Here is a 25,829-nt window from a genome sequence, read left to right as displayed (position 1 = left end):
ACACTAATTAAATATTAATTACTATTCCCACTCCAGTCTACATAAAATGTAAGTAGGTGCTGGACACTAATTAAACAAAATTTACTATTCCCACTCCTTTGTACAGAAAATTGAAGTAGGTGCTGGACACTAATTAAATATAATTTACTATTCCCACTCCACTCTACATACAATTGAAGTAGTTACTGGACACTAATTAAATATTATTTACTATTCCCACTCCAGTCTACAGAAAATTGAAGTAGGTGCTGGACACTAATTAAATATTAATTACTATTCCCACTCCAGTGTACATAAAATTGAAGTAGGTGCTGGACACTCATTAAATATAATTTACTATTCCCACTCCAGTCTACATATAATTGAAGTAGTTGCTGGACACTAATTAAATATTATTTAATATTCCCACTCCAGTCTACAGAAAATTGAAGTAGGTGCTGGACACTAATTAAATATTAATTACTATTCCCACTCCAGTCTACATAAAATTGAAGTAGGTGCTGGACACTAATTAAATAATAATTACTATTCCCACTCCAGTCTACATAAAATTGAAGTAGGTGCTTGACACTAATTAAAAATAATTTACTTTTCCCACTCCAGTCTACATAAAATTGAAGTAGATGCTGGACACTAATTAAATATTAATTACTATTCCCACTCCAGTCTACATAAAATTGAAGTAGGTGCTGGACACTAAATAAATATTTTTTACTATACCCACTCCAGTGTACAGAAAATTGAAGTAGGTGCTGGACACTAATTAAACAAAATTTACTATTGCCACTCCAGTCTACATAAAATTGAAGTAGGTGCTGGACACTAATTAAACAAAATGTAATATTCCCACTCCAGTGTACATAAAATTGAAGTAGGTGCTGGACACTAATTAAATATAATTTACTATTCCCACTCCAGTCTACATAAAATTGAAGTAGGTGCTGGACACTAATTAAATATTAATTACTATTCCCACTCCAGTCTACATAAAATTGAAGTAGGTGCTGGACACTAATTAAATATTAATTACTATTCCCACTCCAGTCTACATAAAATTGAAGTAGGTGCTGGACACTAATTAATTATAATTTACTATTCCCACTCCAGTCTACATAAAATTGAAGTAGGTGCTGGACACTAATTAAATATTATTTACTATTCCCACTCCAGTCAACATAAAATTGAAGTAGGTGCTGGACACTAATTAAACAAAATGTACTATTCCCACTCCAGTGAACATAAAATTGAAGTAGGTGCTGGACACTAATTAAATATAATTTACTATTCCCACTCCAGTCTACATAAAAGTGAAGTAGGTGCTGGACACTAATTAAACATATTTTACTATTCCCACTCCAGTCTACATAAAATTGAAGTAGGTGCTGGACACTAATTAAATATAATTTACTATTCCCACTCCAGTCTACATAAAATTGAAGTAGATGCTGGACACTAATTAAATATTAATTACTATTCCCACTCCAGTCTACATAAAATTGAAGTAGGTGCTGGACACTAATTAAATATTTTTTACTATACCCACTCCAGTGTACAGAAAATTGAAGTAGGTGCTGGACACTAATTAAACAAAATTTACTATTGCCACTCCAGTCTACATAAAATTGAAGTAGGTGTTGGACACTAATTAATTTTTTTTACTATTCCCACTCCAGTGTACATAAAATTGAAGTAGGTGCTGGACACTAATTAAATATAATTTACTATTCCCACTCCAGTCTACATAAAATTGAAGTAGGTGCTGGACACTAATTAAATATTAATTACTATTCCCACTCCAGTCTACATAAAATTGAAGTAGGTGCTGGACACTAATTAAATATTAATTACTATTCCCACTCCAGTCTACATAAAATTGAAGTAGGTGCTGGACACTAACTAATTATAATTTACTATTCCCACTCCAGTCTACATAAAATTGAAGTAGGTGCTGGACACTAATTAAATATAATTTACTATTCCCGCTCCAGTCTACATAAAATTGAAGTAGGTGCTGGACACTAATTAAATATTATTTACTATTCCCACTCCAGTCTACATAAAATTGAAGTAGGTGCTGGACACTAATTAAATATATTTTACTATTCCCACTCCAGTCTACATAAAATTGAAGTAGGTGCTTGACACTAATTAAAAATAATTTACTTTTCCCACTCCAGTCTACATAAAATTGAAGTAGATGCTGGACACTAATTAAATATTAATTACTATTCCCACTCCAGTCTACATAAAATTGAAGTAGGTGCTGGACACTAAATAAATATTTTTTACTATACCCACTCCAGTGTACAGAAAATTGAAGTAGGTGCTGGACACTAATTAAACAAAATTTACTATTGCCACTCCAGTCTACATAAAATTGAAGTAGGTGCTGGACACTAATTAAACAAAATGTACTATTCCCACTCCAGTGTACATAAAATTGAAGTAGGTGCTGGACACTAATTAAATATAATTTACTATTCCCACTCCAGTCTACATAAAATTGAAGTAGGTGCTGGACACTAATTAAATATTAATTACTATTCCCACTCCAGTCTACATAAAATTGAAGTAGGTGCTGGACACTAATTAAATAATAATTACTATTCCCACTCCAGTCTACATAAAATTGAAGTAGGTGCTGGACACTAATTAATTATAATTTACTATTCCCACTCCAGTCTACATAAAATTGAAGTAGGTGCTGGACACTAATTAAATATTATTTACTATTCCCACTCCAGTCAACATAAAATTGAAGTAGGTGCTGGACACTAATTAAACAAAATGTACTATTCCCACTCCAGTGAACATAAAATTGAAGTAGGTGCTGGACACTAATTAAATATAATTTACTATTCCCACTCCAGTCTACATAAAATTGAAGTAGGTGCTGGACACTAATTAAATCTAATTTACTATTCCCACTCCAGTGTACATAAAATTGAAGTAGGTGCTGGACACTAATTAAATAATATTTACTATTCCCACTCCTGTCTACATAAAATTGAAGTAGGTGCTGGACACTAATTAAATATTATTTACTATTCCCACTCCAGTCTACATAAAATTGAAATAGGTGCTGGACACTAATTAAATATTATTTAATATTCCCACTCCAGTGTACAGAAATTTGAAGTAGGTGCTGGACACTAATTAAACAAAATTTACTATTCCCACTCCAGTCTACATAAAATTGAAGTAGGTGCTGGACACTAATTAAATATTAATTACTATTCCCACTCCAGTCTACATAAAATGTAAGTAGGTGCTGGACACTAATTAAACAAAATTTACTATTCCCACTCCTTTGTACAGAAAATTGAAGTAGGTGCTGGACACTAATTAAATATAATTTACTATTCCCACTCCACTCTACATACAATTGAAGTAGTTACTGGACACTAATTAAATATTATTTACTATTCCCACTCCAGTCTACAGAAAATTGAAGTAGGTGCTGGACACTAATTAAATATTAATTACTATTCCCACTCCAGTGTACATAAAATTGAAGTAGGTGCTGGACACTCATTAAATATAATTTACTATTCCCACTCCAGTCTACATATAATTGAAGTAGTTGCTGGACACTAATTAAATATTATTTAATATTCCCACTCCAGTCTACAGAAAATTGAAGTAGGTGCTGGACACTAATTAAATATTAATTACTATTCCCACTCCAGTCTACATAAAATTGAAGTAGGTGCTGGACACTAATTAAATAATAATTACTATTCCCACTCCAGTCTACATAAAATTGAAGTAGGTGCTGGACACTAATTAATTATAATTTACTATTCCCACTCCAGTCTACATAAAATTGAAGTAGGTGCTGGACACTAATTAAATATTATTTACTATTCCCACTCCAGTCAACATAAAATTGAAGTAGGTGCTGGACACTAATTAAACAAAATGTACTATTCCCACTCCAGTGAACATAAAATTGAAGTAGGTGCTGGACACTAATTAAATATAATTTACTATTCCCACTCCAGTCTACATAAAATTGAAGTAGGTGCTGGACACTAATTAAATCTAATTTACTATTCCCACTCCAGTGTACATAAAATTGAAGTAGGTGCTGGACACTAATTAAATAATATTTACTATTCCCACTCCTGTCTACATAAAATTGAAGTAGGTGCTGGACACTAATTAAATATTATTTACTATTCCCACTCCAGTCTACATAAAATTGAAATAGGTGCTGGACACTAATTAAATATTATTTAATATTCCCACTCCAGTGTACAGAAATTTGAAGTAGGTGCTGGACACTAATTAAACAAAATTTACTATTCCCACTCCAGTCTACATAAAATTGAAGTAGGTGCTGGACACTAATTAAATATAATTTACTATTCCCACTCCAGTGTACATAAAATTGAAGTAGGTGCTGGACACTAATTAAATATTAATTACTATTCCCACTCCAGTCTACATAAAATGTAAGTAGGTGCTGGACACTAATTAAACTAAATTTACTATTCCCACTCCTTTGTACAGAAAATTGAAGTAGGTGCTGGACACTATTTAAATATAATTTACTATTCCCACTCCACTCTACATACAATTGAAGTAGTTACTGGACACTAATTAAATATTATTTACTATTCCCACTCCAGTCTACAGAAAATTGAAGTAGGTGCTGGACACTAATTAAATATTAATTACTATTCCCACTCCAGTGTACATAAAATTGAAGTAGGTGCTGGACACTCATTAAATATAATTTACTATTCCCACTCCAGTCTACATATAATTGAAGTAGTTGCTGGACACTAATTAAATATTATTTAATATTCCCACTCCAGTCTACAGAAAATTGAAGTAGGTGCTGGACACTAATTAAATATTATTTACTATTCCCACTCCAGTGTACATAAAATTGAAGTAGGTGCTGGATACTAATTAAATATAATTTACTATTCCCACCCCAGTCTACAAAAAATTTAAGTAGGTGCTGGACACTAATTAAATATTAATTACTATTCCCAATCCAGTCTACATAAAATTGAAGTAGGTGCTGGACACTAATTAAATATAATTTACTATTCCCACTCCAGTCTACATAAAATTGAAGTAGGTGCTGGACACTAATTAAATATAATTTACTATTCCCACTCCAGTCTACATAAAATTGAAGTAGGTGATGGGCACTAATTAAATATTATATACTATTCCAACTCCGGTCTACATAAAATTGAAGTAGGTGCTGGACACTAATTAAATATTAATTACTATTCTCACTCCAGTCTACATAAAATTGAAGTAGGTGATGGACACTAATTAAATATTATTTTATATTCCCACTCCAGTCTACATAAAATTGAAGTAGGTGCTGGACACTAATTAAATATATTTTACTATTCCCACTCCAGTCTACATAAATTTGAAGTAGGTGCTGGACACTAATTAAATATAATTTACTATTCCCACTCCAGTCTACATAAAATTGAAGTAGGTGCTGGACACTAATTAAATATTATTTTATATTCCCACTCCAGTCTACATAAAATTGAAGTAGGTGCTGGACACTAATTAAATATAATTTACTATTCCCACTCCAGTCTACAAAAAATTGAAGTAGGTGCTGGACACTAATTAAATATTAATTACTATTCCCAATCCAGTCTACATAAAATTGAAGTAGGTGATGGACACTAATTAAATATTATATACTATTCCAACTCCAGTCTACATAAAATTGAAGTAGGTGCTGGACACTAATTAAAAAAAATTACTATTCCCACTCCAGTGTACATAAAATTGAAGTAGGTGCTGGACACTAATTAAATATAATTTACTATTCCCACTCCAGTCTACATAAAATTGAAGTAGGTGATGGGCACTAATTAAATATTAATTACTATTCCCACTCCAGTCTACATAAAATTGAAGTAGGTGCTGCACACTAATTAAATATTAATTACTATTCCCACTCCAGTCTACATAAAATTGAAGTAGGTGCTGGACACTAATTAATTATAATTTACTATTCCCACTCCAGTCTACATAAAATTGAAGTAGGTGCTGGACACTAATTAAATATAATTTACTATTCCCGCTCCAGTCTACATAAAATTGAAGTAGGTGCTGGACACTAATTAAATATTATTTACTATTCCCACTCCAGTCTACATAAAATTGAAGTAGGTGCTGGACACTAATTAAATATAGTTTACTATTCCCACTCCAGTCTACATAAAATTGAAGTAGGTGCTGGACACTAATTAAAAATAATTTACTATTCCCACTCCAGTCTACATAAAATTGAAGTAGGTGCTGGACACTAATTAAATATTAATTACTATTCCCACTCCAGTCTACATAAAATTGAAGTAGGTGCTGGACACTAAATAAATATTTTTTACTATACCCACTCCAGTGTACAGAAAATTGAAGTAGGTGCTGGACACTAATTAAACAAAATTTACTATTGCCACTCCAGTCTACATAAAATTGAAGTAGGTGCTGGACACTAATTAAACAAAATGTACTATTCCCACTCCAGTGTACATAAAATTGAAGTAGGTGCTGGACACTAATTAAATATAATTTACTATTCCCACTCCAGTCTACATAAAATTGAAGTAGGTGCTGGACACTAATTAAATATTAATTACTATTCCCACTCCAGTCTACATAAAATTGAAGTAGGTGCTGGACACTAATTAAATATTAATTACTATTCCCACTCCAGTCTACATAAAATTGAAGTAGGTGCTGGACACTAATTAAATATAATTTACTATTCCCACTCCAGTCTACATAAAATTGAAGTAGGTGCTGGACACTAATTAAATCTAATTTACTATTCCCACTCCAGTGTACATAAAATTGAAGTAGGTGCTGGACACTAATTAAATATTATTTACTATTCCCACTCCTGTCTACATAAAATTGAAGTAGGTGCTGGACACTAATTAAATATTATTTACTATTCCCACTCCAGTCTACATAAAATTGAAATAGGTGCTGGACACTAATTAAATAATATTTACTATTCCCACTCCAGTCTACAGAAAATTGAAGTAGGTGCTGGACACTAATTAAATATTAATTACTATTCCCACTCCAGTGTACATAAAATTGAAGTAGGTGCTGGACACTCATTAAATATAATTTACTATTCCCACTCCAGTTTACATATAATTGAAGTAGTTGCTGGACACTAATTAAATATTATTTACTATTCCCACTCCAGTCTACAGAAAATTGAAGTAGGTGCTGGACACTAATTAAATATTAATTACTATTCCCACTACAGTCTACATAAAATTGAAGTAGGTGCTGGACACTAATTAAATATAATTTACTATTCCCACTCCAGTCTACATAAAATTGAAGTAGTTGCTGGACACTAATTAAATATTATTTACTATTCCCACTCCAGTCTACAGAAAATTGAAGTAGGTGCTGGACACTAATTAAATATATTTTACTATTCCCACTCCAGTCTACATAAAATTGAAGTAGGTGCTGGACACTAATTAAATATTATTTACTATTCCCACTCCAGTCTACATAAAATTGAAGTAGTTGCTGGACACTAATTAAATATTATTTACTATTCCCACTCCAGTCTACATAAAATTGAAGTAGGTGCTGGACACTAATTAAATATTAATTACTATTCCCACTACAGTCTACATAAAATTGAAGTAGGTGCTGGACACTAATTAAATATAATTTGCTATTCCCACTCCAGTCTACATAAAATTGAAGTAGGTGCTGGACACTAATTAAATATTATTTACTATTCCCACTCCAGTCTACATAAAAGTGAAGTAGGTGCTGGACACTAATTAAACATATTTTACTATTCCCACTCCAGTCTACATAAAATTGAAGTAGGTGCTGGACACTAATTAAATATAATTTACTATTCCCACTCCAGTCTACATAAAATTGAAGTAGGTGCTGGACACTAATTAAATATTTTTTACTATTTCCACTCCAGTGTACAGAAAATTGAAGTAGGTGCTGGACATTAATTAAACAAAATTTACTATTGCCACTCCAGTCTACATAAAATTGAAGTAGGTGCTGGACACTAATTAAACAAAATTTACTATTCCCACTCCAGTGTACATAAAATTGAAGTAGGTGCTGGACACTAATTAAATATAATTTACTATTCCCACTCCAGTGTACATAAAATTGAAGTAGGTGCTGGACACTAATTAAATATTAATTACTATTCCCACTCCAGTCTACATAAAATTTAAGTAGGTGCTGGACACTAATTAAACAAAATTTACTATTCCCACTCCTTTGTACAGAAAATTGAAGTAGGTGCTGGACACTAATTAAATATTAATTACTATTCCCACTACAGTCTACATAAAATTGAAGTAGGTGCTGGACACTAATTAAATATAATTTGCTATTTCCACTCCAGTCTACATAAAATTGAAGTAGGTGCTGGACACTAATTAAATATTATTTACTATTCCCCCTCCAGTCTACATAAAAGTGAAGTAGGTGCTGGACACTAATTAAACATATTTTACTATTCCCACTCCAGTCTACATAAAATTGAAGTAGGTGCTGGACACTAATTAAATATAATTTACTATTCCCACTCCAGTCTACATAAAATTGAAGTAGATGCTGGACACTAATTAAATATTAATTACTATTCCCACTCCAGTCTACATAAAATTGAAGTAGGTGCTGGACACTAATTAAATATTTTTTACTATACCCACTCCAGTGTACATATAATTGAAGTAGTTGCTGGACACTAATTAAATATTATTTACTATTCCCACTCCAGTCTACAGAAAATTGAAGTAGGTGCTGGACACTAATTAAATATTAATTACTATTCCCACTACAGTCTACATAAAATTGAAGTAGGTGCTGGACACTAATTAAATATAATTTACTATTCCCACTCCAGTCTACATAAAATTGAAGTAGTTGCTGGACACTAATTAAATATTATTTACTATTCCCACTCCAGTCTACAGAAAATTGAAGTAGGTGCTGGACACTAATTAAATATATTTTACTATTCCCACTCCAGTCTACATAAAATTGAAGTAGGTGCTGGACACTAATTAAATATTATTTACTATTCCCACTCCAGTCTACATAAAATTGAAGTAGTTGCTGGACACTAATTAAATATTATTTACTATTCCCACTCCAGTCTACATAAAATTGAAGTAGGTGCTGGACACTAATTAAATATTAATTACTATTCCCACTACAGTCTACATAAAATTGAAGTAGGTGCTGGACACTAATTAAATATAATTTGCTATTCCCACTCCAGTCTACATAAAATTGAAGTAGGTGCTGGACACTAATTAAATATTATTTACTATTCCCACTCCAGTCTACATAAAAGTGAAGTAGGTGCTGGACACTAATTAAACATATTTTACTATTCCCACTCCAGTCTACATAAAATTGAAGTAGGTGCTGGACACTAATTAAATATAATTTACTATTCCCACTCCAGTCTACATAAAATTGAAGTAGGTGCTGGACACTAATTAAATATTTTTTACTATTTCCACTCCAGTGTACAGAAAATTGAAGTAGGTGCTGGACATTAATTAAACAAAATTTACTATAGCCACTCCAGTCTACATAAAATTGAAGTAGGTGCTGGACACTAATTAAACAAAATTTACTATTCCCACTCCAGTGTACATAAAATTGAAGTAGGTGCTGGACACTAATTAAATATAATTTACTATTCCCACTCCAGTGTACATAAAATTGAAGTAGGTGCTGGACACTAATTAAATATTAATTACTATTCCCACTCCAGTCTACATAAAATTGAAGTAGGTGCTGGACACTAATTAAATATTAATTACTATTCCCACTCCAGTCTACATAAAATTGAAGTAGGTGCTGGCCACTAATTAAATATTAATTACTATTCCCACTCCAGTCTACATAAAATTGAAGTAGGTGCTGGACACTAACTAATTATAATTTACTATTCCCACTCCAGTCTACATAAAATTGAAGTAGGTGCTGGACACTAATTAAATATAATTTACTATTCCCGCTCCAGTCTACATAAAATTGAAGTAGGTGCTGGACACTAATTAAATATATTTTACTATTCCCACTCCAGTCTACATAAAATTGAAGTAGGTGCTTGACACTAATTAAAAATAATTTACTTTTCCCACTCCAGTCTACATAAAATTGAAGTAGATGCTGGACACTAATTAAATATTAATTACTATTCCCACTCCAGTCTACATAAAATTGAAGTAGGTGCTGGACACTAAATAAATATTTTTTACTATACCCACTCCAGTGTACAGAAAATTGAAGTAGGTGCTGGACACTAATTAAACAAAATTTACTATTGCCACTCCAGTCTACATAAAATTGAAGTAGGTGCTGGACACTAATTAAACAAAATGTAATATTCCCACTCCAGTGTACATAAAATTGAAGTAGGTGCTGGACACTAATTAAATATAATTTACTATTCCCACTCCAGTCTACATAAAATTGAAGTAGGTGCTGGACACTAATTAAATATTAATTACTATTCCCACTCCAGTCTACATAAAATTGAAGTAGGTGCTGGACACTAATTAAATAATAATTACTATTCCCACTCCAGTCTACATAAAATTGAAGTAGGTGCTGGACACTAATTAATTATAATTTACTATTCCCACTCCAGTCTACATAAAATTGAAGTAGGTGCTGGACACTAATTAAATATTATTTACTATTCCCACTCCAGTCAACATAAAATTGAAGTAGGTGCTGGACACTAATTAAACAAAATGTACTATTCCCACTCCAGTGAACATAAAATTGAAGTAGGTGCTGGACACTAATTAAATATAATTTACTATTCCCACTCCAGTCTACATAAAATTGAAGTAGGTGCTGGACACTAATTAAATCTAATTTACTATTCCCACTCCAGTGTACATAAAATTGAAGTAGGTGCTGGACACTAATTAAATAATATTTACTATTCCCACTCCTGTCTACATAAAATTGAAGTAGGTGCTGGACACTAATTAAATATTATTTACTATTCCCACTCCAGTCTACATAAAATTGAAATAGGTGCTGGACACTAATTAAATATTATTTAATATTCCCACTCCAGTGTACAGAAATTTGAAGTAGGTGCTGGACACTAATTAAACAAAATTTACTATTCCCACTCCAGTCTACATAAAATTGAAGTAGGTGCTGGACACTAATTAAATATTAATTACTATTCCCACTCCAGTCTACATAAAATGTAAGTAGGTGCTGGACACTAATTAAACAAAATTTACTATTCCCACTCCTTTGTACAGAAAATTGAAGTAGGTGCTGGACACTAATTAAATATAATTTACTATTCCCACTCCACTCTACATACAATTGAAGTAGTTACTGGACACTAATTAAATATTATTTACTATTCCCACTCCAGTCTACAGAAAATTGAAGTAGGTGCTGGACACTAATTAAATATTAATTACTATTCCCACTCCAGTGTACATAAAATTGAAGTAGGTGCTGGACACTCATTAAATATAATTTACTATTCCCACTCCAGTCTACATATAATTGAAGTAGTTGCTGGACACTAATTAAATATTATTTAATATTCCCACTCCAGTCTACAGAAAATTGAAGTAGGTGCTGGACACTAATTAAATATTAATTACTATTCCCACTCCAGTCTACATAAAATTGAAGTAGGTGCTGGACACTAATTAAATAATAATTACTATTCCCACTCCAGTCTACATAAAATTGAAGTAGGTGCTGGACACTAATTAATTATAATTTACTATTCCCACTCCAGTCTACATAAAATTGAAGTAGGTGCTGGACACTAATTAAATATTATTTACTATTCCCACTCCAGTCAACATAAAATTGAAGTAGGTGCTGGACACTAATTAAACAAAATGTACTATTCCCACTCCAGTGAACATAAAATTGAAGTAGGTGCTGGACACTAATTAAATATAATTTACTATTCCCACTCCAGTCTACATAAAATTGAAGTAGGTGCTGGACACTAATTAAATCTAATTTACTATTCCCACTCCAGTGTACATAAAATTGAAGTAGGTGCTGGACACTAATTAAATATTATTTACTATTCCCACTCCTGTCTACATAAAATTGAAGTAGGTGCTGGACACTAATTAAATATTATTTACTATTCCCACTCCAGTCTACATAAAATTGAAATAGGTGCTGGACACTAATTAAATATTATTTAATATTCCCACTCCAGTGTACAGAAATTTGAAGTAGGTGCTGGACACTAATTAAACAAAATTTACTATTCCCACTCCAGTCTACATAAAATTGAAGTAGGTGCTGGACACTAATTAAATATAATTTACTATTCCCACTCCAGTGTACATAAAATTGAAGTAGGTGCTGGACACTAATTAAATATTAATTACTATTCCCACTCCAGTCTACATAAAATGTAAGTAGGTGCTGGACACTAATTAAACAAAATTTACTATTCCCACTCCTTTGTACAGAAAATTGAAGTAGGTGCTGGACACTAATTAAATATAATTTACTATTCCCACTCCACTCTACATACAATTGAAGTAGTTACTGGACACTAATTAAATATTATTTACTATTCCCACTCCAGTCTACAGAAAATTGAAGTAGGTGCTGGACACTAATTAAATATTAATTACTATTCCCACTCCAGTGTACATAAAATTGAAGTAGGTGCTGGACACTCATTAAATATAATTTACTATTCCCACTCCAGTCTACATATAATTGAAGTAGTTGCTGGACACTAATTAAATATTATTTAATATTCCCACTCCAGTCTACATAAAATTGAAGTAGGTGCTGGACACTAATTAAATATTAATTACTATTCCCACTCCAGTCTACATAAAATTGAAGTAGGTGCTGGACACTAATTAAATATTATTTACTATTCCCACTCCAGTCTACATAAAATTGAAGTAGGTGCTGGACACTAATTAAATATTATTTACTATTCCCACTCCAGTCTACATAAAATTGAAGTAGGTGCTGGACACTAATTAAATATATTTTACTATTCCCACTCCAGTCTACATAAAATTGAAGTAGGTGCTGGACACTAATTAAATATTATTTACTATTCCCACTCCAGTGTACAGAAAATTGAAGTAGGTGCTGGACACTAATTAAACAAAATTTACTATTCCCACTCCAGTCTACATAAAATTGAAGTAGGTGCTGGACACTAATTAAACAAAATTTACTATTCCCACTCCAGTGTACATAAAATTGAAGTAGGTGCTGGATACTAATTAAATATAATTTACTATTCCCACCCCAGTCTACAAAAAATTGAAGTAGGTGCTGGACACTAATTAAATATTAATTACTATTCCCAATCCAGTCTACATAAAATTGAAGTAGGTGCTTGACACTAATTAAAAATAATTTACTATTCCCACTCCAGTCTACATAAAATTGAAGTAGGTGCTGGACACTAATTAAATATAATTTACTATTCCCACTCCAGTCTACATAAAATTGAAGTAGGTGATGGGCACTAATTAAATATTATATACTATTCCAACTCCGGTCTACATAAAATTGAAGTAGGTGCTGGACACTAATTAAATATTAATTACTATTCTCACTCCAGTCTACATAAAATTGAAGTAGGTGATGGACACTAATTAAATATTATTTTATATTCCCACTCCAGTCTACATAAAATTGAAGTAGGTGCTGGACACTAATTAAATATATTTTACTATTCCCACTCCAGTCTACATAAATTTGAAGTAGGTGCTGGACACTAATTAAATATAATTTACTATTCCCACTCCAGTCTACATAAAATTGAAGTAGGTGCTGGACACTAATTAAATATTATTTTATATTCCCACTCCAGTCTACATAAAATTGAAGTAGGTGCTGGACACTAATTAAATATAATTTACTATTCCCACTCCAGTCTACAAAAAATTGAAGTAGGTGCTGGACACTAATTAAATATTAATTACTATTCCCAATCCAGTCTACATAAAATTGAAGTAGGTGATGGACACTAATTAAATATTATATACTATTCCAACTCCAGTCTACATAAAATTGAAGTAGGTGCTGGACACTAATTAAATATTAATTACTATTCCCACTCCAGTCTACATAAAATTGAAGTAGGTGCTGGACACTAATTAATTATAATTTACTATTCCCACTCCAGTCTACATAAAATTGAAGTAGGTGCTGGACACTAATTAAATATAATTTACTATTCCCGCTCCAGTCTACATAAAATTGAAGTAGGTGCTGGACACTAATTAAATATTATTTACTATTCCCACTCCAGTCTACATAAAATTGAAGTAGGTGCTGGACACTAATTAAATATAGTTTACTATTCCCACTCCAGTCTACATAAAATTGAAGTAGGTGCTGGACACTAATTAAAAATAATTTACTATTCCCACTCCAGTCTACATAAAATTGAAGTAGATGCTGGACACTAATTAAATATTAATTACTATTCCCACTCCAGTCTACATAAAATTGAAGTAGGTGCTGGACACTAAATAAATATTTTTTACTATACCCACTCCAGTGTACAGAAAATTGAAGTAGGTGCTGGACACTAATTAAACAAAATTTACTATTGCCACTCCAGTCTACATAAAATTGAAGTAGGTGCTGGACACTAATTAAACAAAATGTACTATTCCCACTCCAGTGTACATAAAATTGAAGTAGGTGCTGGACACTAATTAAATATAATTTACTATTCCCACTCCAGTCTACATAAAATTGAAGTAGGTGCTGGACACTAATTAAATATTAATTACTATTCCCACTCCAGTCTACATAAAATTGAAGTAGGTGCTGGACACTAATTAAATATTAATTACTATTCCCACTCCAGTCTACATAAAATTGAAGTAGGTGCTGGACACTAATTAATTATAATTTACTATTCCCACTCCAGTCTACATAAAATTGAAGTAGGTGCTGGACACTAATTAAATATTATTTACTATTCCCACTCCAGTCAACATAAAATTGAAGTAGGTGCTGGACACTAATTAAACAAAATGTACTATTCCCACTCCAGTGAACATAAAATTGAAGTAGGTGCTGGACACTAATTAAATATAATTTACTATTCCCACTCCAGTCTACATAAAATTGAAGTAGGTGCTGGACACTAATTAAATCTAATTTACTATTCCCACTCCAGTGTACATAAAATTGAAGTAGGTGCTGGACACTAATTAAATAATATTTACTATTCCCACTCCTGTCTACATAAAATTGAAGTAGGTGCTGGACACTAATTAAATATTATTTACTATTCCCACTCCAGTCTACATAAAATTGAAATAGGTGCTGGACACTGATTAAATATTATTTACTATTCCCACTCCAGTGTACAGAAATTTGAAGTAGGTGCTGGACACTAATTAAACAAAGTTTACTATTCCCACTCCAGTCTACATAAAATTGAAGTAGGTGCTGGACACTAATTAAACAAAATTTACTATTCCCACTCCAGTGTACATAAAATTGAAGTAGGTGCTGGACACTAATTAAATATAATTTACTATTCCCACTCCAGTGTACATAAAATTGAAGTAGGTGCTGGACACTAATTAAATATTAATTACTATTCCCACTCCAGTCTACATAAAATGTAAGTAGGTGCTGGACACTAATTAAACAAAATTTACTATTCCCACTCCTTTGTACAGAAAATTGAAGTAGGTGCTGGACACTAATTAAATATAATTTACTATTCCCACTCCAGTCTACATACAATTGAAGTAGTTGCTGGACACTAATTAAATAATATTTACTATTCCCACTCCAGTCTACAGAAAATTGAAGTAGGTGCTGGACACTAATTAAATATTAATTACTATTCCCACTCCAGTGTACATAAAATTGAAGTAGGTGCTGGACACTCATTAAATATAATTTACTATTCCCACTCCAGTTTACATATAATTGAAGTAGTTGCTGGACACTAATTAAATATTATTTACTATTCCCACTCCAGTCTACAGAAAATTGAAGTAGGTGCTGGACACTAATTAAATATTAATTACTATTCCCACTACAGTCTACATAAAATTGAAGTAGGTGCTGGACACTAATTAAATATAATTTACTATTCCCACTCCAGTCTACATAAAATTGAAGTAGTTGCTGGACACTAATTAAATATTATTTACTATTCCCACTCCAGTCTACAGAAAATTGAAGTAGGTGCTGGACACTAATTAAATATATTTTACTATTCCCACTCCAGTCTACATAAAATTGAAGTAGGTGCTGGACACTAATTAAATATTATTTACTATTCCCACTCCAGTCTACATAAAATTGAAGTAGTTGCTGGACACTAATTAAATATTATTTACTATTCCCACTCCAGTCTACATAAAATTGAAGTAGGTGCTGGACACTAATTAAATATTAATTACTATTCCCACTACAGTCTACATAAAATTGAAGTAGGTGCTGGACACTAATTAAATATAATTTGCTATTCCCACTCCAGTCTACATAAAATTGAAGTAGGTGCTGGACACTAATTAAATATTATTTACTATTCCCACTCCAGTCTACATAAAAGTGAAGTAGGTGCTGGACACTAATTAAACATATTTTACTATTCCCACTCCAGTCTACATAAAATTGAAGTAGGTGCTGGACACTAATTAAATATAATTTACTATTCCCACTCCAGTCTACATAAAATTGAAGTAGGTGCTGGACACTAATTAAATATTTTTTACTATTTCCACTCCAGTGTACAGAAAATTGAAGTAGGTGCTGGACATTAATTAAACAAAATTTACTATTGCCACTCCAGTCTACATAAAATTGAAGTAGGTGCTGGACACTAATTAAACAAAATTTACTATTCCCACTCCAGTGTACATAAAATTGAAGTAGGTGCTGGACACTAATTAAATATAATTTACTATTCCCACTCCAGTGTACATAAAATTGAAGTAGGTGCTGGACACTAATTAAATATTAATTACTATTCCCACTCCAGTCTACATAAAATTTAAGTAGGTGCTGGACACTAATTAAACAAAATTTACTATTCCCACTCCTTTGTACAGAAAATTGAAGTAGGTGCTGGACACTAATTAAATATTAATTACTATTCCCACTACAGTCTACATAAAATTGAAGTAGGTGCTGGACACTAATTAAATATAATTTGCTATTTCCACTCCAGTCTACATAAAATTGAAGTAGGTGCTGGACACTAATTAAATATTATTTACTTTTCCCCCTCCAGTCTACATAAAAGTGAAGTAGGTGCTGGACACTAATTAAACATATTTTACTATTCCCACTCCAGTCTACATAAAATTGAAGTAGGTGCTGGACACTAATTAAATATAATTTACTATTCCCACTCCAGTCTACATAAAATTGAAGTAGATGCTGGACACTAATTAAATATTAATTACTATTCCCACTCCAGTCTACATAAAATTGAAGTAGGTGCTGGACACTAATTAAATATTTTTTACTATACCCACTCCAGTGTACATATAATTGAAGTAGTTGCTGGACACTAATTAAATATTATTTACTATTCCCACTCCAGTCTACAGAAAATTGAAGTAGGTGCTGGACACTAATTAAATATTAATTACTATTCCCACTACAGTCTACATAAAATTGAAGTAGGTGCTGGACACTAATTAAATATAATTTACTATTCCCACTCCAGTCTACATAAAATTGAAGTAGTTGCTGGACACTAATTAAATATTATTTACTATTCCCACTTCAGTCTACAGAAAATTGAAGTAGGTGCTGGACACTAATTAAATATATTTTACTATTCCCACTCCAGTCTACATAAAATTGAAGTAGGTGCTGGACACTAATTAAATATTATTTACTATTCCCACTCCAGTCTACATAAAATTGAAGTAGTTGCTGGACACTAATTAAATATTATTTACTATTCCCACTCCAGTCTACATAAAATTGAAGTAGGTGCTGGACACTAATTAAATATTAATTACTATTCCCACTACAGTCTACATAAAATTGAAGTAGGTGCTGGACACTAATTAAATATAATTTGCTATTCCCACTCCAGTCTACATAAAATTGAAGTAGGTGCTGGACACTAATTAAATATTATTTACTATTCCCACTCCAGTCTACATAAAAGTGAAGTAGGTGCTGGACACTAATTAAACATATTTTACTATTCCCACTCCAGTCTACATAAAATTGAAGTAGGTGCTGGACACTAATTAAATATAATTTACTATTCCCACTCCAGTCTACATAAAATTGAAGTAGGTGCTGGACACTAATTAAATATTTTTTACTATTTCCACTCCAGTGTACAGAAAATTGAAGTAGGTGCTGGACATTAATTAAACAAAATTTACTATTGCCACTCCAGTCTACATAAAATTGAAGTAGGTGCTGGACACTAATTAAACAAAATTTACTATTCCCACTCCAGTGTACATAAAATTGAAGTAGGTGCTGGACACTAATTAAATATAATTTACTATTCCCACTCCAGTGTACATAAAATTGAAGTAGGTGCTGGACACTAATTAAATATTAATTACTATTCCCACTCCAGTCTACATAAAATTTAAGTAGGTGCTGGACACTAATTAAACAAAATTTACTATTCCCACTCCTTTGTACAGAAAATTGAAGTAGGTGCTGGACACTAATTAAATATTAATTACTATTCCCACTACAGTCTACATAAAATTGAAGTAGGTGCTGGACACTAATTAAATATAATTTGCTATTTCCACTCCAGTCTACATAAAATTGAAGTAGGTGCTGGACACTAATTAAATATTATTTACTATTCCCCCTCCAGTCTACATAAAAGTGAAGTAGGTGCTGGACACTAATTAAACATATTTTACTATTCCCACTCCAGTCTACATAAAATTGAAGTAGGTGCTGGACACTAATTAAATATAATTTACTATTCCCACTCCAGTCTACATAAAATTGAAGTAGATGCTGGACACTAATTAAATATTAATTACTATTCCCACTCCAGTCTACATAAAATTGAAGTAGGTGCTGGACACTAATTAAATATTTTTTACTATACCCACTCCAGTGTACAGAAAATTGAAGTAGGTGCTGGACACTAATTAAACAAAATTTACTATTGCCACTCCAGTCTACATAAAATTGAAGTAGGTGCTGGACACTAATTAAATTTTTTTTACTATTCCCACTCCAGTGTACATAAAATTGAAGTAGGTGCTGGACACTAATTAAATATAATTTACTATTCCCACTCCAGTCTACATAAAATTGAAGTAGGTGCTGGACACTAATTAAATATTAATTACTATTCCCACTCCAGTCTACATAAAATTGAAGTAGGTGCTGGACACTAATTAAATATTAATTACTATTCCCACTCCAGTCTACATAAAATTGAAGTAGGTGCTGGACACTAACTAATTATAATTTACTATTCCCACTCCAGTCTACATAAAATTGAAGTAGGTGCTGGACACTAATTAAATATAATTTACTATTCCCGCTCCAGTCTACATAAAATTGAAGTAGGTGCTGGACACTAATTAAATATTATTTACTATTCCCACTCCAGTCTACTTAAAATTGAAGTAGGTGCTGGACACTAATTAAATATATTTTACTATTCCCACTCCAGTCTACATAAAATTGAAGTAGGTGCTTGACACTAATTAAAAATAATTTACTTTTCCCACTCCAGTCTACATAAAATTGAAGTAGATGCTGGACACTAATTAAATATTAATTACTATTCCCACTCCAGTCTACATAAAATTGAAGTAGGTGCTGGACACTAAATAAATATTTTTTACTATACCCACTCCAGTGTACAGAAAATTGAAGTAGGTGCTGGACACTAATTAAACAAAATTTACTATTGCCACTCCAGTCTACATAAAATTGAAGTAGGTGCTGGACACTAATTAAATATTAATTACTATTCCCACTCCAGTCTACATAAAATTGAAGTAGGTGCTGGACACTAATTAAATATTAATTACTATTCCCACTCCAGTCTACATAAAATTAAAGTAGGTGCTGGACACTAATTAATTATAATTTACTATTCCCACTCCAGTCTACATAAAATTGAAGTAGGTGCTGGACACTAATTAAATATAATTTGCTATTCCCACTCCAGTCTACATAAAATTGAAGTAGGTGCTGGACACTAATTAAATATTATTTACTATTCCCACTCCAGTCTACATAAAAGTGAAGTAGGTGCTGGACACTAATTAAACATATTTTACTATTCCCACTCCAGTCTACATAAAATTGAAGTAGGTGCTGGACACTAATTAAATATAATTACTATTCCCACTCCAGTCTACATAAAATTGAAGTAGATGCTGGACACTAATTAAATATTAATTACTATTCCCACTCCAGTCTACATAAAATTGAAGTAGGTGCTGGACACTAATTAAATATTTTTTAGTATACCCACTCCAGTGTACAGAAAATTGAAGTAGGTGCTGGACACTAATTAAACAAAATTTACTATTGCCACTCCAGTCTACATAAAATTGAAGTAGGTGCTGGACACTAATTAATTTTTTTTTACTATTCCCACTCCAGTGTACATAAAATTGAAGTAGGTGCTGGACACTAATTAAATATAATTTACTATTCCCACTCCAGTCTACATAAAATTGAAGTAGGTGCTGGACACTAATTAAATATTAATTACTATTCCCACTCCAGTCTACATAAAATTGAAGTAGGTGCTGGCCACTAATTAAATATTAATGACTATTCCCACTCCAGTCTACATAAAATTGAAGTAGGTGCTGGACACTAACTAATTATAATTTACTATTCCCACTCCAGTCTACATAAAATTGAAGTAGGTGCTGGACACTAATTAAATATATTTTACTATTCCCACTCCAGTCTACATAAAATTGAAGTAGGTGCTTGACACTAATTAAAAATAATTTACTTTTCCCACTCCAGTCTACATAAAATTGAAGTAGATGCTGGACACTAATTAAATATTAATTACTATTCCCACTCCAGTCTACATAAAATTGAAGTAGGTGCTGGACACTAAATAAATATTTTTTACTATACCCACTCCAGTGTACAGAAAATTGAAGTAGGTGCTGGACACTAATTAAACAAAATTTACTATTGCCACTCCAGTCTACATAAAATTGAAGTAGGTGCTGGACACTAATTAAACAAAATGTACTATTCCCACTCCAGTGTACATAAAATTGAAGTAGGTGCTGGACACTAATTAAATATAATTTACTATTCCCACTCCAGTCTACATAAAATTGAAGTAGGTGCTGGACACTAATTAAATATTAATTACTATTCCCACTCCAGTCTACATAAAATTGAAGTAGGTGCTGGACACTAATTAAATATTAATTACTATTCCCACTCCAGTCTACATAAAATTGAAGTAGGTGCTGGACACTAATTAATTATAATTTACTATTCCCACTCCAGTCTACATAAAATTGAAGTAGGTGCTGGACACTAATTAAATATTATTTACTATTCCCACTCCAGTCAACATAAAATTGAAGTAGGTGCTGGACACTAATTAAACAAAATGTACTATTCCCACTCCAGTGAACATAAAATTGAAGTAGGTGCTGGACACTAATTAAATATAATTTACTATTCCCACTCCAGTCTACATAAAAGTGAAGTAGGTGCTGGACACTAATTAAACATATTTTACTATTCCCACTCCAGTCTACATAAAATTGAAGTAGGTGCTGGACACTAATTAAATATAATTTACTATTCCCACTCCAGTCTACATAAAATTGAAGTAGATGCTGGACACTAATTAAATATTAATTACTATTCCCACTCCAGTCTACACAAAATTGAAGTAGGTGCTGGACACTAATTAAATATTTTTTACTATACCCACTCCAGTGTACAGAAAATTGAAGTAGGTGCTGGACACTAATTAAACAAAATTTACTATTGCCACTCCAGTCTACATAAAATTGAAGTAGGTGCTGGACACTAATTAAATTTTTTTTACTATTCCCACTCCAGTGTACATAAAATTGAAGTAGGTGCTGGACACTAATTAAATATAATTTACTATTCCCACTCCAGTCTACATAAAATTGAAGTAGGTGCTGGACACTAATTAAATATTAATTACTATTCCCACTCCAGTCTACATAAAATTGAAGTAGGTGCTGGACACTAATTAAATATTAATTACTATTCCCACTCCAGTCTACATAAAATTGAAGTAGGTGCTGGACACTAACTAATTATAATTTACTATTCCCACTCCAGTCTACATAAAATTGAAGTAGGTGCTGGACACTAATTAAATATAATTTACTATTCCCGCTCCAGTCTACATAAAATTGAAGTAGGTGCTGGACACTAATTAAATATTATTTACTATTCCCACTCCAGTCTACATAAAATTGAAGTAGGTGCTGGACACTAATTAAATATATTTTACTATTCCCACTCCAGTCTACATAAAATTGAAGTAGGTGCTTGACACTAATTAAAAATAATTTACTTTTCCCACTCCAGTCTACATAAAATTGAAGTAGATGCTGGACACTAATTAAATATTAATTACTATTCCCACTCCAGTCTACATAAAATTGAAGTAGGTGCTGGACACTAAATAAATATTTTTTACTATACCCACTCCAGTGTACAGAAAATTGAAGTAGGTGCTGGACACTAATTAAACAAAATTTACTATTGCCACTCCAGTCTACATAAAATTGAAGTAGGTGCTGGACACTAATTAAACAAAATGTACTATTCCCACTCCAGTGTACATAAAATTGAAGTAGGTGCTGGACACTAATTAAATATAATTTACTATTCCCACTCCAGTCTACATAAAATTGAAGTAGGTGCTGGACACTAATTAAATATTAATTACTATTCCCACTCCAGTCTACATAAAATTGAAGTAGGTGCTGGACACTAATTAAATAATAATTACTATTCCCACTCCAGTCTACATAAAATTGAAGTAGGTGCTGGACACTAATTAATTATAATTTACTATTCCCACTCCAGTCTACATAAAATTGAAGTAGGTGCTGGACACTAATTAAATATTATTTACTATTCCCACTCCAGTCAACATAAAATTGAAGTAGGTGCTGGACACTAATTAAACAAAATGTACTATTCCCACTCCAGTGAACATAAAATTGAAGTTGGTGCTGGACACTAATTAAATATAATTTACTATTCCCACTCCAGTCTACATAAAATTGAAGTAGGTGCTGGACACTAATTAAATCTAATTTACTATTCCCACTCCAGTGTACATAAAATTGAAGTAGGTGCTGGACACTAATTAAATAATATTTACTATTCCCACTCCTGTCTACATAAAATTGAAGTAGGTGCTGGACACTAATTAAATATTATTTACTATTCCCACTCCAGTCTACATAAAATTGAAATAGGTGCTGGACACTAATTAAATATTATTTAATATTCCCACTCCAGTGTACAGAAATTTGAAGTAGGTGCTGGACACTAATTAAACAAAATTTACTATTCCCACTCCAGTCTACATAAAATTGAAGTAGGTGCTGGACACTAATTAAATATAATTTACTATTCCCACTCCAGTGTACATAAAATTGAAGTAGGTGCTGGACAGTAATTAAATATTAATTACTATTCCCACTCCAGTCTACCTAAAATGTAAGTAGGTGCTGGACACTAATTAAACAAAATTTACTATTCCCACTCCTTTGTACAGAAAATTGAAGTAGGTGCTGGACACTAATTAAATATAATTTACTATTACCACTCCACTCTACATACAATTGAAATAGTTACTGGACACTAATTAAATATTATTTACTATTCCCACTCCAGTCTACAGAAAATTGAAGTAGGTGCTGGACACTAATTAAATATTAATTACTATTCCCACTCCAGTGTACATAAAATTGAAGTAGGTGCTGGACACTCATTAAATATAATTTACTATTCCCACTCCAGTCTACATATAATTGAAGTAGTTGCTGGACACTAATTAAATATTATTTACTATTCCCACTCCAGTCTACAGAAAATTGAAGTAGGTGCTGGACACTAATTAAATATTAATTACTATTCCCACTCCAGTCTACATAAAATTGAAGTAGGTGCTGGACACTAATTAAATATTATTTACTATTCCCACTCCAGTCTACATAAAATTGAAGTAGGTGCTGGACACTAATTAAATATTATTTACTATTCCCACTCCAGTCTACATAAAATTGAAGTAGGTGCTGGACACTAATTAAATATATTTTACTATTCCCACTCCAGTCTACATAAAATTGAAGTAGGTGCTGGACACTAATTAAATATTATTTACTATTCCCACTCCAGTGTACAGAAAATTGAAGTAGGTGCTGGACACTAATTAAATATAATTTACTATTCCCACTCCAGTCTACATAAAATTGAAGTAGGTGCTGGACACTAATTAAATATTAATTACTATTCCCACTCCAGTCTACATAAAATTGAAGTAGGTGCTGGACACTAATTAAATATTAATTACTATTCCCACTCCAGTCTACATAAAATTGAAGTAGGTGCTGGACACTAACTAATTATAATTTACTATTCCCTCTCCAGTCTACATAAAATTGAAGTAGGTGCTGGACACTAATTAAATATAATTTACTATTCCCGCTCCAGTCTACATAAAATTGAAGTAGGTGCTGGACACTAATTAAATATTATTTACTATTCCCACTCCAGTCTACATAAAATTGAAGTAGGTGCTGGACACTAATTAAATATATTTTACTATTCCCACTCCAGTCTACATAAAATTGAAGTAGGTGCTGGACACTAATTAAACAAAATTTACTATTCCCACTCCAGTGTACATAAAATTGAAGTAGGTGCTGGATACTAATTAAATATAATTTACTATTCCCACTCCAGTCTACAAAAAATTGAAGTAGGTGCTGGACACTAATTAAATATTAATTACTATTCCCAATCCAGTCTACATAAAATTGAAGTAGGTGCTGGACACTAATTAAATATAATTTACTATTCCCACTCCAGTCTACATAAAATTGAAGTAGGTGCTGGACACTAATGAAATATAATTTACTATTCCCACTCCAGTCTACATAAAATTGAAGTAGGTGATGGACACTAATTAAATATTATATACTATTCCAACTCCGGTCTACATAAAATTGAAGTAGGTGCTGGACACTAATTAAATATTAATTACTATTCTCACTCCAGTCTACATAAAATTGAAGTAGGTGATGGACACTAATTAAATATTATTTTATATTCCCACTCCAGTCTACATAAAATTGAAGTAGGTGCTGGACACTAATTAAATATATTTTACTATTCCCACTCCAGTCTACATAAATTTGAAGTAGGTGCTGGACACTAATTAAATATAATTTACTATTCCCACTCCAGTCTACATAAAATTGAAGTAGGTGCTGGACACTAATTAAATATTATTTTATATTCCCACTCCAGTCTACATAAAATTGAAGTAGGTGCTGGACACTAATTAAATATAATTTACTATTCCCACTCCAGTCTACAAAAAATTGAAGTAGGTGCTGGACACTAATTAAATATTAATTACTATTCCCAATCCAGTCTACATAAAATTGAAGTAGGTGATGGACACTAATTAAATATTATATACTATTCCAACTCCAGTCTACATAAAATTGAAGTAGGTGCTGGACACTAATTAAAAAAAATTACTATTCCCACTCCAGTGTACATAAAATTGAAGTAGGTGCTGGACA

Source organism: Lissotriton helveticus, chromosome 5_1 (assembly GCF_964261635.1).
Source record: "Lissotriton helveticus chromosome 5_1, aLisHel1.1, whole genome shotgun sequence".
NCBI lineage: Eukaryota > Metazoa > Chordata > Amphibia > Caudata > Salamandridae > Lissotriton > Lissotriton helveticus.
The sequence above is the reverse complement of the archived record's forward strand: the minus strand, read 5'-3'. Positions refer to the sequence as shown.